At 51.5% G+C, this 12,161-nt stretch overlaps 1 protein-coding gene across 5 annotated transcripts in view; it reads right to left on the bottom strand.

The window, feature by feature from the left end:
- The window catches only part of rbbp8 (retinoblastoma binding protein 8), a 53,594-nt gene extending 43,919 nt beyond the window's left edge, over window positions 1-9,675 (bottom strand). For 4 of the 5 annotated variants that reach the window (XM_007901646.2, XM_007901647.2, XM_007901650.2 and 1 more), the window contains exons 1-2: window positions 9,631-9,675; window positions 1,054-1,266 (exon numbers count right to left, since the gene is read on the bottom strand). The gene's annotated coding sequence lies outside the window, so the exon portion shown is untranslated. Of the gene's footprint in view, window positions 1-1,053; window positions 1,267-1,620; window positions 1,813-9,630 lie in introns of those variants that run through there. The other variant, XM_042332199.1, reaches the window with a different exon arrangement.
- Window positions 9,676-12,161: the final 2,486 nt, after the last annotated feature.

Here is a 12,161-nt window from a genome sequence, read left to right as displayed (position 1 = left end):
GGATGACACCCAACTCTACATCTCTGCCTCCACCCTTGACTCTAAGACCACTGCTGTCCTGACTGAATGTCTGTCGGACATCAAGTCCTGGATGAGACCTAACTTCTCCAGTTGAATGTCAACAAGACCGAGGTTCTCCTGATTGGCTCCTCACCTCAGGCGCTGACAGCATCACCATCCGTGGTTGCACACTCCATCTTGCTAAGTCAGTCCGGAACCTTGGGGTCTTGTTTGACCCTCAACTATTTTTTCTACCCCACATCTGCACCATGACCCGCTCTGCCTTCCCCCATCTCCACAACATCGCCCAGCTCCACCGCTGTCTCACACCGCAGGCCGCTGAAACCTTCATACACGCATTCATTACATCGAGGCTCGACTAAGCAAACTCATTGCTTGTCAGCCTCCCCAACTCCTCCATCCACAGGCTGTAGATCATCCAGAACTCTGCAGCCCACGGTCCTATCACCCCCATCCTTACCCAACTCCATTGGTTTCCCATCACACAAAGGATACAGTTCAAGATCCTGGTCCTCACCTTCAAAGCCCTCCACGGTCTTGCTCCCCCCTATCTCTGTGACCTCCCAACCCACCATCCTGTTCGCTCCCTCAGCTCAGCGGGTTCTGGCCTGCTTCATGTCCCCTGCTTCGCTCGCCCCACCATTGGCTGGCGGGCTTCCGCTAATCTGCCCCCACCCGCTGAAACACCATCCCGCAATCCCTCCACCTCGCCCCCTCCGATGTCATTTTCAAGACCCATCTCAAGACCCTCCTCTTCGACCGTGCTTTCGATCTCCCTGCTTCCCCCCCTGCCCTCCACCCTCCTCCAGCCCAACCCCCAGCTCGGGTCCGTAACTCTGTCTGTCTAGCGCCTTGGAACGTCCTCCTGACGTGAAAGGCGTTTTACTAATGTCATTTTGGTGGTGGTGGTGTTATTTCCCCCACCCCAGATCGGGTGCCCAGCCTGCAGTGTAAGGCGGTTTCAGACATCCTACCAACATCAAAGACACTATGTAAATGTAACTCATAATAAATATTGTCCACTTCCTTCACCTCGTCATTTCATGTCAACTCCAGGCAGCAAGGTTCAAACGTGGATCTTATTTTCTCCAGGCAATTTGAAGCAGACTCCAATATTCCCAGCTGCTGTGATGAGGATGGAGTTGTGGCAGCTCTTAACAAGCACCCTCCATTGTGCTTCTACTGGGGATTCCTTGAATTACTAGCCCACCCTTGACCAGGATGCATAGGATCGACTGTTCCAAACTGTGTGCCAGAGGAAAGAAAATATAAAACATGTTAGAAGTGTGGAGGGGAGAAAAAAATGTTGACATCGGGGTATCGAGGCACAAACCTTGCTAGAAGTGACTTCCGCAATTTATATTCTTCTCTCAAAAGAGAGACAAACCATATGATTGAGACATCGAAAATGAAGACAGTGCAAACAGAAAGCTTAATGAAGCATTTACAATGAACTACCACAATCGTGCCATCCATCAGGAGATGACCCAGGTTATTGAAGCCATTTTCCTGACTAGCTTTCTTTGGGATTTTATGTCCATCGAGTTTGAAATATACCAGCTACACATGGCATTCCCACTGATAAGAGAGTGAGCTTACAGCCATTCTACCCCCGTTCTCTGGAACTCTATCCTGAAGTGCCTTCATCTTGCCCCTCCGCACCAGCTTCAAAAGCCACCGTTAACTTCCTTTCTGAGCATGGTTTGGGACACCTTTCCTCTCAACTCTGCCCGTTTCCTTAGCTCCTCCCCCAGTTCGGGGTCCCAATTGTGAAGTACTTTGAGACATCTTCCTGACGTGAAAGGCACTATGTAAAGGTAAACTGACGTTATAGCTGTACATAAAACTGTCACAAGATAAAGATACAGCTTTTGAACACCAGCCACAGACGGATAAGCTCACCAACAAGTCTCTCGGAAGATTTGAGTTTCTGGGCACTCCCAGATCACATGCAGTAGGTATTCCTTTCCTTTTTCTTAAAAAGAACACATACACTGAAACAATGTTTCCCTCACATACACAAAAATACGTAGCATCGGTCAATAGATTGACAAATCTACAATAGCACAACCAACTATAACATAATAATAATCCTTGCATTTGATATAGCGACTCATCATGTCTTCAAGACGTCTCAAAAGCACTTCACAGAATATGCTGTAAAGTGAATTGACTGTATACTTTGTAGGTGACATCACCAAAATTTTCTTTCTGAGAGTTGTCGGCAAACAAAGAAAATGCGTTGTTCAAAATGTTTAATCTACAAACATTGAACAGTGAGGAAGGGGTAGAGAGTCGAGAGGGGAGCTGAAGGCACGGTCAAAGAGAAAGGTCTTGAGACCGGCCTTGAAGGAGGAAAGGGAGGAGGCGGCGAAGGCACTGGGGGATGGAGTTCCAGAGCCTCGGGGCTGAGAGGCTGAAGGCCCGACCACCAATGGTAGGGCGGTTGGGGCGGGGGATGTGGAGCAGACCGGAGACAGAGGAACGGAGGGTACGGGCAGGTAAGTAGGGGATAGTAGGTCGGAGAGGTAGGAGGGAGCAAGGCCGTGAATGGCCTTGTAGGTGAGGATGAGGATCTTGAATTCGATCCTCTGGGGGATGGGGAGCCAGTGGAGGCGAGCGAGGGTGGGAGTGATGTGGTCCCGAAGCCTGGTGCGGGACAGTACACGAGCTCTGAATGACCTGCAGCTTGTGGAGGGAGGTGTCGGGAAGGCCGGCGAGGAGAGAGTACCCATAGTCCAGCCTTGAGGTGATAAAGGTGTGTACCAGTGTTGCAGTAGCGTGAGGGGTGAGGTCGTGCCGTAGTCTGGCGATGTTTCGGAGGTGATGGAAGGCGGTGCCACCAATCTAGAGAAATGTTGGGGATGATGGATGATTATGTTCTCTTTCACATTGGGAGGATATCTCAAAGTGCTTCACAGGATATCCTGTAAAGTTCAATGACTGTGTAACTTGTTGGCGAACCGTGGCAGCCAACTTACACACAGCAATGTTCGACAAACTGCCTTGAAGTAAATGACAAATTTTATTTGGTGGGTTATCAGCCAGGCCACTGGGAGAAATTCTCTATTTTTGAATAGTGCTACAGGATCTTTAACATCCATCTACACAGGCAGACAGGACTTCGGTTTAACATCTCATCCGAAGGAGAGCACCTCCAAGAGCGCAGCCCACTCCGGCACTACATTGGAGCGGCATCTAGATTATGTGAGTTCAAAGGCCTGACATGGTGCCTGAATTCACCAACATCTGACTCCGAAGAGAGAATGCTACCAACTGAGCCAGGTTGATACATCAAACTGTAATAGATGTCAACAATTTATGTGATAAGTTACTAAGTTCTGAATGACTGGGGTACTGAGATACAAAGTTAGTTGCGAAAAAATTCCAATTTTCTGCTTTTCTGAGAAAACACAATCCTGACCGCAAACCAGACCACCTTCTGGTGAATTTCATATTTTAGTGAATTCAATTACAATGTTGCATTTTTTACATAAATGCTCAAGTTCTGGGTAAAGACTCTTGAGGCAATTTTGTCAAAATCGGTCATCTTTTTTTTAAAAAAAGCTTAACGGTTGGTGAACAACTTTCACGCTTGGAGGACATCACAAAACACTTCACAGGATACACTGTAAAGTGCAATGACTGTGTTTTTCACACCAGACAGACATCTCAAGGCACTCACTTTAAAGTGTAGTGACAGCATTTTGTAGGCAAAGGCAACAGCCATGAATTAACCACTACTTCACCTTACAAAAAAAAAGCCACAATCCCTTTTTTAATTATTATTTCTAATCCTACTATTACTGAACTTGGTGACATGATGCAAAATCCCACCCATTTTTGCCAGTTTTGAACAGTAAAGGGGTGAGCTAACTTGTTCGAACACTAGTCCTGTTGCACAGTGCCATCTTCTGGTTTCTAGGTGCATTTTTAAGATAACAATTTCAATAACATAATTCTTGCATTTGATATGGCACTTATAAGATCAGCACCACTTCACACACAATTATCTGGAAGATTGTTGGCCAGATGCCTGGAAGAATTCCCTATTCCGTGCGAATATCGGCCTGGGATTGATAAACATCCACCTGAACAGGTTTGATAAGCAGGATCTCCTAGGAGCTGAGCTGATTCCCAGGAGACGTTCTTAGCAACAGAATGCCGTAATCGAGTCAACCATATATGGCACTCTTAGTTGTCCAGTTCCTGAGCCACAGTACTTAGAGAAGACGAATCACTGGAATAGGGATTCTTCCCACTGAACTCCTGTTAACCCTGCAAGCCAAACCCATAACAGGTAGGGCGGTCCTAGCTGGCAACACGGTAGGCAGCTTGGCACAGTACTTCCAATAATAATAATTCCTACATTTGGTATAGCACCTTTCACTTTCGGAAGACATCTCAAAATGCTTCACACACTGCTCTTTTCGAATAGTACAATAGGATCTTTAACTCCCTCTTTAAATGTGCGTCTCTCTCTCTCTCCGTGTTGTTATGAGGATATAATATAAAATGAAGAAACTGTGGTTTGTGGGTGGGACACACCCCATTTCTTCTTTGCATAGTACGCATCCTGTTTACCTAATTTCAGAGAGTATTAGATGTAGGTTGGCAAGAGCTTGCCATTCAAAACACTGTCTGACAAGCTTCTTCAACAATATAACGCCCCTCACGCAGGGCAGATTCCTGCTGCTTGTCCAGATTGGATCCCATTCCTTTCTTCCTGTCTGTATTACTCTCTCTCGTCTGTGTTCTGCTTATGTGTCTGTGTGTTTGTGTGTGTGTGTGGGGGGGGGACGGTCGATATTTCGACACTTTTTACATCTCTCTGCCTCTGCTCTGATCGCCTCATCATCCTGGGCAACTTTAACCGGCACTTCACCCCCTCCTGCTCAATCTCCTCAGATTTCTCTTCCCTGCTCTCCTCGCTCAACCTCTCCCTCCACATCAACTCCCCCACTCACAGTCACGGCCACCCACTCGACTTGGTGATCACCCGGGGCCTCAGTGTCTCGGATGCCACTATCACCGACAAGGCCATCTCTGACCACCACTTCATCTCCTTCACCACCTCCAACCCCCTCCCCACCTCCACCAGACCCACCACCACGTCTACCGCCCCTGGAAGAAGTTACCCCCACAATCCCTAACCGCTGCCTTGGAGTCCTCTGAACTCCTCTCCCTCTGGCCTTCATCCCTCACTGACCCCACTTCTCCTCTCACCTTCCTCCACAACACCCTCTCCTCCACACTCGACACTCTTGCCCCCATCACCTCCCGTACTGTCTCCTACTCTCGCTCCTTCCCCTGGTTCACCACCCACCTCCGCTCACTGAAGAGCCAGGTGCGGGCCGCTGAATGTACCTGCGTCAAATCTGGCCTCACGGTCCAGCGACAAATCTGGCTGGACCTCCTCAAAATCTACCGCTCCACTCCAGCCTCGGCCAAGTCGTCCTTCTACTCCAGGATAATCCTGGAGGCGAAGAACAACCCCAGGCTACTGTTTTCTACCACATCCCGACTCCTCCGTGCCCCCCGCCACCCCGCGCTGGTCATCTCCTCCAACCTTCACTGTGAGGAGATGCTGGATTTCCTTGAATCCAAAATCAAGGGAATCCGCTCCGCGGTCACTTCCCCTCCAACATCCACTCACCCCCCACCCCCTCCCTCCCACACTCCGACTCCTACCCATCCTCCCCTACACACTTTCGTACCCGTTTCCCCACCTTCTGTCACCAAACTCATCCTATCACTGAAACCCACCACCTGCTCCCTTGACCCCATCCCCACTCCACTCCTTATCTCCCAGCTCCACCTCCTTGCCCCACATATCACAAACATCATCAACCTGTCCCTCACCTCTGGCTCTGTTCCCATTCCCTTAAAAACTGCCACCATAATAATAATAATAATAATCCTTGCATTTGATATAGCGCTTTTCACGTCGGGAGGACGTCCCAAAGCGCTTCACAGAACACACTGTAAAGTGAAGTGACTGTATATTTGTGGGCGAATGCGGCAGCCAATTGCGCACAGCAATGTCCCACAAACAGTCGTGGATTGAAAATGACCAATTTATTATTGTTTTATTTTGGAGGGATTATTATTAGGTGTGTGGAGTAAGGAAACTTGCCCAAGGTTTAGCCCTGCCTGGAATTGAACCCAGGTGTCTCGCTTGCAAAGCGAGTGCTCTAACCACTGAGCTACAGGACTCCCACCTTGAAAAAAACACCCTCCCTTGATGCGTCTCAGCTATCAAGCTACCGGCCCATCTCCAACCTCCCCTTCCTGTCCAAGGTCCTGGAACGAGTTGTCGCCTCCCAGCTGCGCTCTTTCCTCTCCACCCATTCATTATTCGAACCCCTTCAATCGGGTTTCCGTGCTGCCCATAGCACAGAAACCGCCCTGGTCAAGGTCACCAATGACATCCTGACCATCTGTGACCAGGGCTCCCTCTGCCTCCTCGTCCTCCTCGACCTATCAGAGGCATTCGATACAGTCGACCACGCTATCCTCCTCCACCGCTTGTCCTCCCACCTCAACCTTCAAGGCCCTGTCCTTGAGTGGTTTAGGTCGTACCTCTCCCACCATCTTCACTTTGCTTCCACGAATGGCTTTTCCTCCAGCCCCCGCACTGTCTCGTGCGGTGACCCTCAGGGCTCTGTCCTCGGTCCCCTCCTCTTCACCCTCTATATGCTCCCCCTTGGTGACATAATCCGCAGACATGGGGTTAACTTCCACATGTATGCGGATGACACCCAACTCTACCTTTCCTCCTCTACCCTCAACTCCACGACCACCGATGTCCTGACAGCCTGCCTGTCCGACATCGAGTCCTGGACGAGAGACAACTTTCTTCAGCTCAACGTGCGCAAGACTGAGGCCCTCCTCATTGGCTCACGTCAGCGCCTCCACACCTCAGGCGCTGACAGCATCAGCATCCAAGGCTGCACTCTCCACCTCTCAAAGCCAGTCAGGAACCTCGGCGTTCTGTTCGACAACTGGCACCGCCTTCCATCACCTCCGGAACATCGCCAGACTGCGGCACTACCTCACCCCTCACGCTGCTGAAACCCTGGTTCACGCCTTTATCACCTCAAGGCTGGACTATGGGAACTCTCTCCTCGCCGGCCTTCCCGCCACCTCCCTCCACAAGCTGCAGGTCATTCAGAACTCTGCAGCTCGTGTACTGTCCCGCACCAGGCTTCGGGACCACATCACTCCCACCCTCGCTCACCTCCACTGGCTCCCCATCCCCCAGAGGATCGAATTCAAGATCCTCATCCTCACCTACAAGGCCATTCACGGCCTTGCTCCCTCCTACCTCTCTGACCTACTATCCCCTACCTACCTGCCCGTACCCTCCGTTCCTCTGGCTCCGGTCTGCTCCACATCCCCCGCCCCAACCGCCCTACCATCGGTGGCCGGGCCTTCAGCCTCTCAGCCCCGAGGCTCTGGAACTCTATCCCCCAGTGCCTTCGCCTTGCTTCCTCCCTTTCCTCCTTCAAGGCCGGTCTCAAGACCTTTCTCTTTGACCGTACCTTCAGCTCCCCTCTCGACTCTCTACCCCCTCCTCGCTCCCTCCCTTCCCTCCCCTCCCCCTGACCATTTCCCCTCTGCTCGGGTCCTGACCCAACTGTACAGCGCCTTGGGACGTCCTCCCGACGTGAAAGGCGCTCAATAAATGGAATCTTGTTGTTGTTGTTGTGTGCGTGTCGGTGTGTGCGTCTGTGTCCGTGCGTGTCTGTGTGTTTGTGTCTGTCTGTGTGTGTGTCTGTCTGTGTCTCTGTGTGTGTGTGTGTCTCTCTCTCCCTGTGTATCTGTGTGTCTCTGTCTGTCTCTCTCTGTCTATATGTCTCTGTCTGTGTGTTTGTGTGTGTCTATCTCTCTCTGTCTGTGTCTCTCTCTGTCTGTCTGTGTGTGTGTGTGTCTGTCTGTGTGTGTCTCTGTTTGTGTGTGTCTGTTTTTGTGTGCGTGTCTCTCTCTCTGTCTGTCCGTGTATGTCTGTGTGTGTCTGCCTGTGTGTGTGTCTGTGTGTGTCTGTCTGTCCGTGTATGTCTGTGTGTGTGTGTTTTTCTGTGTCTGTGTGTGTGTCTGTCTCTGTCTGCTTGTGTGTGTGTCTCTCCCTCTCTCTCTGTCTCTGTGTGACTGTGGGGGGGTGTCACTGTGTGTGGGTGGGAGGGCCACGGTGTGTGTGTAGGGGTGTGTGGTCATGGCGTGTGTGGGGGGGCTGTCACTGTGGGGGGGGGGTCACTGCGGGTGGGTGTCACTGTGGGGGTGGTCACTGTGTGGGGTCACTGTGTGGGGTCACTGTGTGGGGTCACTGTGTGGGGTCACTGTGTGGGGTCACTGTGTGGGGGTCACTGTGGGGGGGGTCACTGCGGGTGGGTGTCACTGTGGGGGTGGTCACTGTGGGGGGGGTCACTGTGGGGGGGGTCACTGTGGGGGTTCACTGTGTGGGGGTCACTGTGTGGGGGTCACTGTGTGGGGGGGGTCACTGTGTGGGGTTCACTGTGGGAGGTCACTGTGTGGGGATCACTGTGTGGAGGGGGTCACTGTGTGGGGGTCACTGTGTGGGGTCACTGTGGGGGGGTCACTGTGGGGGGGGTCACTGTGTGGGGTCACTGTGGGGGGGGTCACTGTGGGGGGGGGTCACTGTGTGGGGTCACTGTGTGGGGGTCACTGTGGGGGGTCACTGTGTGGGGGGGTCACTGTGTGGGGGTCACTGTGTGGGGGTCACTGTGGGGGGTCACTGTGTGGGGTGGTCACTGTGTGGGGGGGTCACTGTGGGGGGGGGGGGGGTCACTGTGGGGGGGGGGGGGGGTCACTGTGTGGGGGGTCACTGTGTGTGGGTCACTGTGTGGGGGGGTCACTGTGGGGGGGGTCACTGTGGGGGGGTCACTGTGGGGGGGGGTCACTGTGTGGGGTCACTGTGTGGGGGGTGTGGTCATGGCGTGTGTGGGGTCACTGTGGGGGGGTCACTGTGGGGGGGTCACTGGGGGGGGTCACTGTGTGGGGGTCACTGTGTGGGGGGTCACTGTGTGGGGTCACTGTGTGGGGGTCACTGTGTGGGGGTCACTGTGTGGGGGTCACTGTGTGGGGGTCACTGTGTGGGGGTCACTGTGTGGGGTCACTGTGTGGGGGTCACTGTGTGGGGTCACTGTGGGGGGTCACTGTGGGGGGGGTCACTGTGGGGGGGTCACTGTGGGGGGTCACTGTGGGGGGGTCACTGTGGGGGGGTCACTGTGGGGGGGTCACTGTGGGGGGTCACTGTGGGGGGTCACTGTGGGGGGTCACTGTGGGGGGGGTCACTGTGGGGGGGTCACTGTGTGGGGGGTCACTGTGTGGGGGTCACTGTGGGGGGTCACTGTGTGGGGTCACTGTGTGGGGTCACTGTGTGGGGGGTCACTGTGTGGGGGTCACTGTGTGGGGGGTCACTGTGGGGGGTCACTGTGGGGGGTCACTGTGGGGGGGTCACTGTGGGGGGGGTCACTGTGGGGGGGGGGGGGGGTCACTGTGGGGGGGGTCACTGTGGGGGGGGGTCACTGTGGGGGGGTCACTGTGGGGGAGGTCACGGTCTGTGTCTCCGCTGATGGCGTCACTCACCTCTCTCCGAGTTCTATTTGCGCGCTCTGTGTCGCGAGGTGCTGTGGGTAACGGAGCCGCGGCTGCGCAGTGAGAGAGAGAGAGAGAGACAGTCTGGGTCCGTGAGCGGCATAGGGCGCTTTCAGCCGCGCCCGGCATCCTGGGTAACCGCACCGCCATTGTGGAGCCTGAAATGCATTGGCTGGAGAATGAGGACCATTGTGTGGTTTGTGAGAGGGAGAGAGGGGAGAGAGGAAAGTGCACACAAATGACATGTGAGGCACCAGAGTTTCTTCCCGCTGTTTTATTCACACAAAGTACACTGTCGATTCACTTGACAGTACATATCCCGTGAAGTGCTGTGAGACGTCTCAACGACTTAATAAAGCGCTCTATCAAATGCGACAATTGTTATTAATATGTCCAACCCAATAAACCTCCACCACATGAAATTGGTCATTCAACAACAACAACTCGCATTCACGCAGAGCCCTTCACGCGGCCGGGGCAGTGTCTCTCGAGAGCTTAACAGTGCTCCGAGCCGGGCGTAAGTGATGGTAAGCACGGTCGAAGTGGAAGGACTTCGGGTGTGATTCTGAAAATGGGGAAGGAGGGGGGGGGGCCATGGCGGAGGGATTGAGGAAGAGAGTCCCATAGTTTCGGTGCATAGTGGCTGAAAGCATAGCTGTCGATGGGGGAACGGAGAGGACAAGGGACAAGCAGGAGACCTGAGCCGGCCGAGAGGAGGTGGGTGGTGGAGTAGGTTGTAAGCAAGTCAGAAGGTAGGGAGGTGCCAGGCATGAAGAGATTTGTAGATGTAGGAGAGGAGTACAAAAATACTCTTAAGGTGTGAGTGGTGGGGGAGAGAAAAGTAGTAATAATGCTTGCATTTGATATAGGACCAGCGCCTTGGGACGTCCTCCCGACGTGAAAGGCATACAAATGAAATTCTGTTGTTGTTGTTGGGCCTTATCACGTCTTCGAGACGTCTCAAAACGCTTCACAAAATATACTGTCAAGTGAATTGACTGTATATTTTGCGGGTGAAGAGAAAAGACAAGTGAAAAACAAGAGTTTCTTTACGACATCCTAGCCAGTAAGCCTCCATCACGTAAAATTGTTCATTCATTTCATGGCTGTTTGTTGAACATTACTGTGCACAAATTGGCAGCCAGGTTCGTACTCAATTCAAGTAACCAGTCATTAACCTTCACATTATGAAGTGTTTTGAGATGTTTCAATGATGTGATAAGGTGGTATATTTATCAAGTTTCAGGATTATATTTTATTATGAGTCGGAAAAAACAAAATGTTGTAGAAAAATCATAGAAAAGAGATCAAGGAAAAAATAAAGCAAAGCAATTTTAATAATAATTTATGATACACAGGTACAGTTTGTGTTCATTCTCCACAATTATGCCAACAGATTCCATGTTGTCCCATTCACTGCCATTGTGATTATTATGTACTTGCCAGGAGATGCGACGTAGTCTGTGGTACTGGAGTCACCACATCAACAGTTGTAATATTGTCAATTGGGATTAAGATGTTTGATAACCATGTTACTGCTAGAAAATGTAACTGTGGGAATTGGGTTTTGCTTTGAATCAGTTTCTACTTTGACACCCATCCACCACTGAATTTGTTAGGTCAGGGTATTAAGGGATCAGGAGCAAGGGCGGGTAACTGGACTTGAGGTACAGATCAGCCATTATCTTATAAAATGAAGGAACAGGATCAAGGGGCTGAATATCCTGCTCCTGTTTCTATGCTTCTATTAGACTGGGATTTGGATAAGAGACCTGAGCTTATTGGCACCCTTGGAACTAACTCTGTGAGGAAAGGAAGAAAATTGCAGAAATTCAAATTTGTGTCAAAATATGAGTTCCACATACATGCATTCATCAGTTGCCTCAATGTATATGCATAAATATGTATGTGTATCTGAGTCCCAAAGCTATTTTGAGGTGCTTTACACAATTGAATTAATTAGGAATTAAGTGAATGTTAATAATAATAATAATAATGATAATAATAATAATAAGCCTTACATTTGGTATAGTGCCTTGCACATCAACAACAACAACTTGGATTTATATAGCGCCCTGCACGCCAGACAGCATCTCAGAACGCTTCACAGTAACGGATCATGGGGCCGAGCCAAGGGGAGGGGGAAGAAGGTGACCAAAGGCGCAGTCGAAAAGAAAGGTCTTCAGCTGAGACCTGAAAATAGGAAGAGAGGGGCGAGGCAAAGGGAGTGAGGAAGGGAATTCCAGAACCTCGGGGTATAGTGGCTGAAGGCACGGCTGCCGATGGTGGAGCGGAGGATTCAGGGGACAAGGAGAAGGCCAGACCCGGTGGAATGAAGGCAATGGGCACTGTTGTGAGGAGAGAGGAGGTCAGAGAGGTAGGGGGGTGCAGAGGAGTGGTGGGATTTGAAGACAAGGGTGAGGATCTTGAAGTTAATAAGAATGCGGGCAGCAGAGTTTTGGACGACCTGGATTTTATGAATGGTAGTGGACGGGAGACCGGCAAGGAGGGCATTTGAATAG

Source organism: Callorhinchus milii, unplaced genomic scaffold (genome assembly GCF_018977255.1).
Source record: "Callorhinchus milii isolate IMCB2004 unplaced genomic scaffold, IMCB_Cmil_1.0 Scaffold2, whole genome shotgun sequence".
NCBI lineage: Eukaryota > Metazoa > Chordata > Chondrichthyes > Chimaeriformes > Callorhinchidae > Callorhinchus > Callorhinchus milii.
This window is presented reverse-complemented; position numbering and strand designations above follow the sequence as displayed.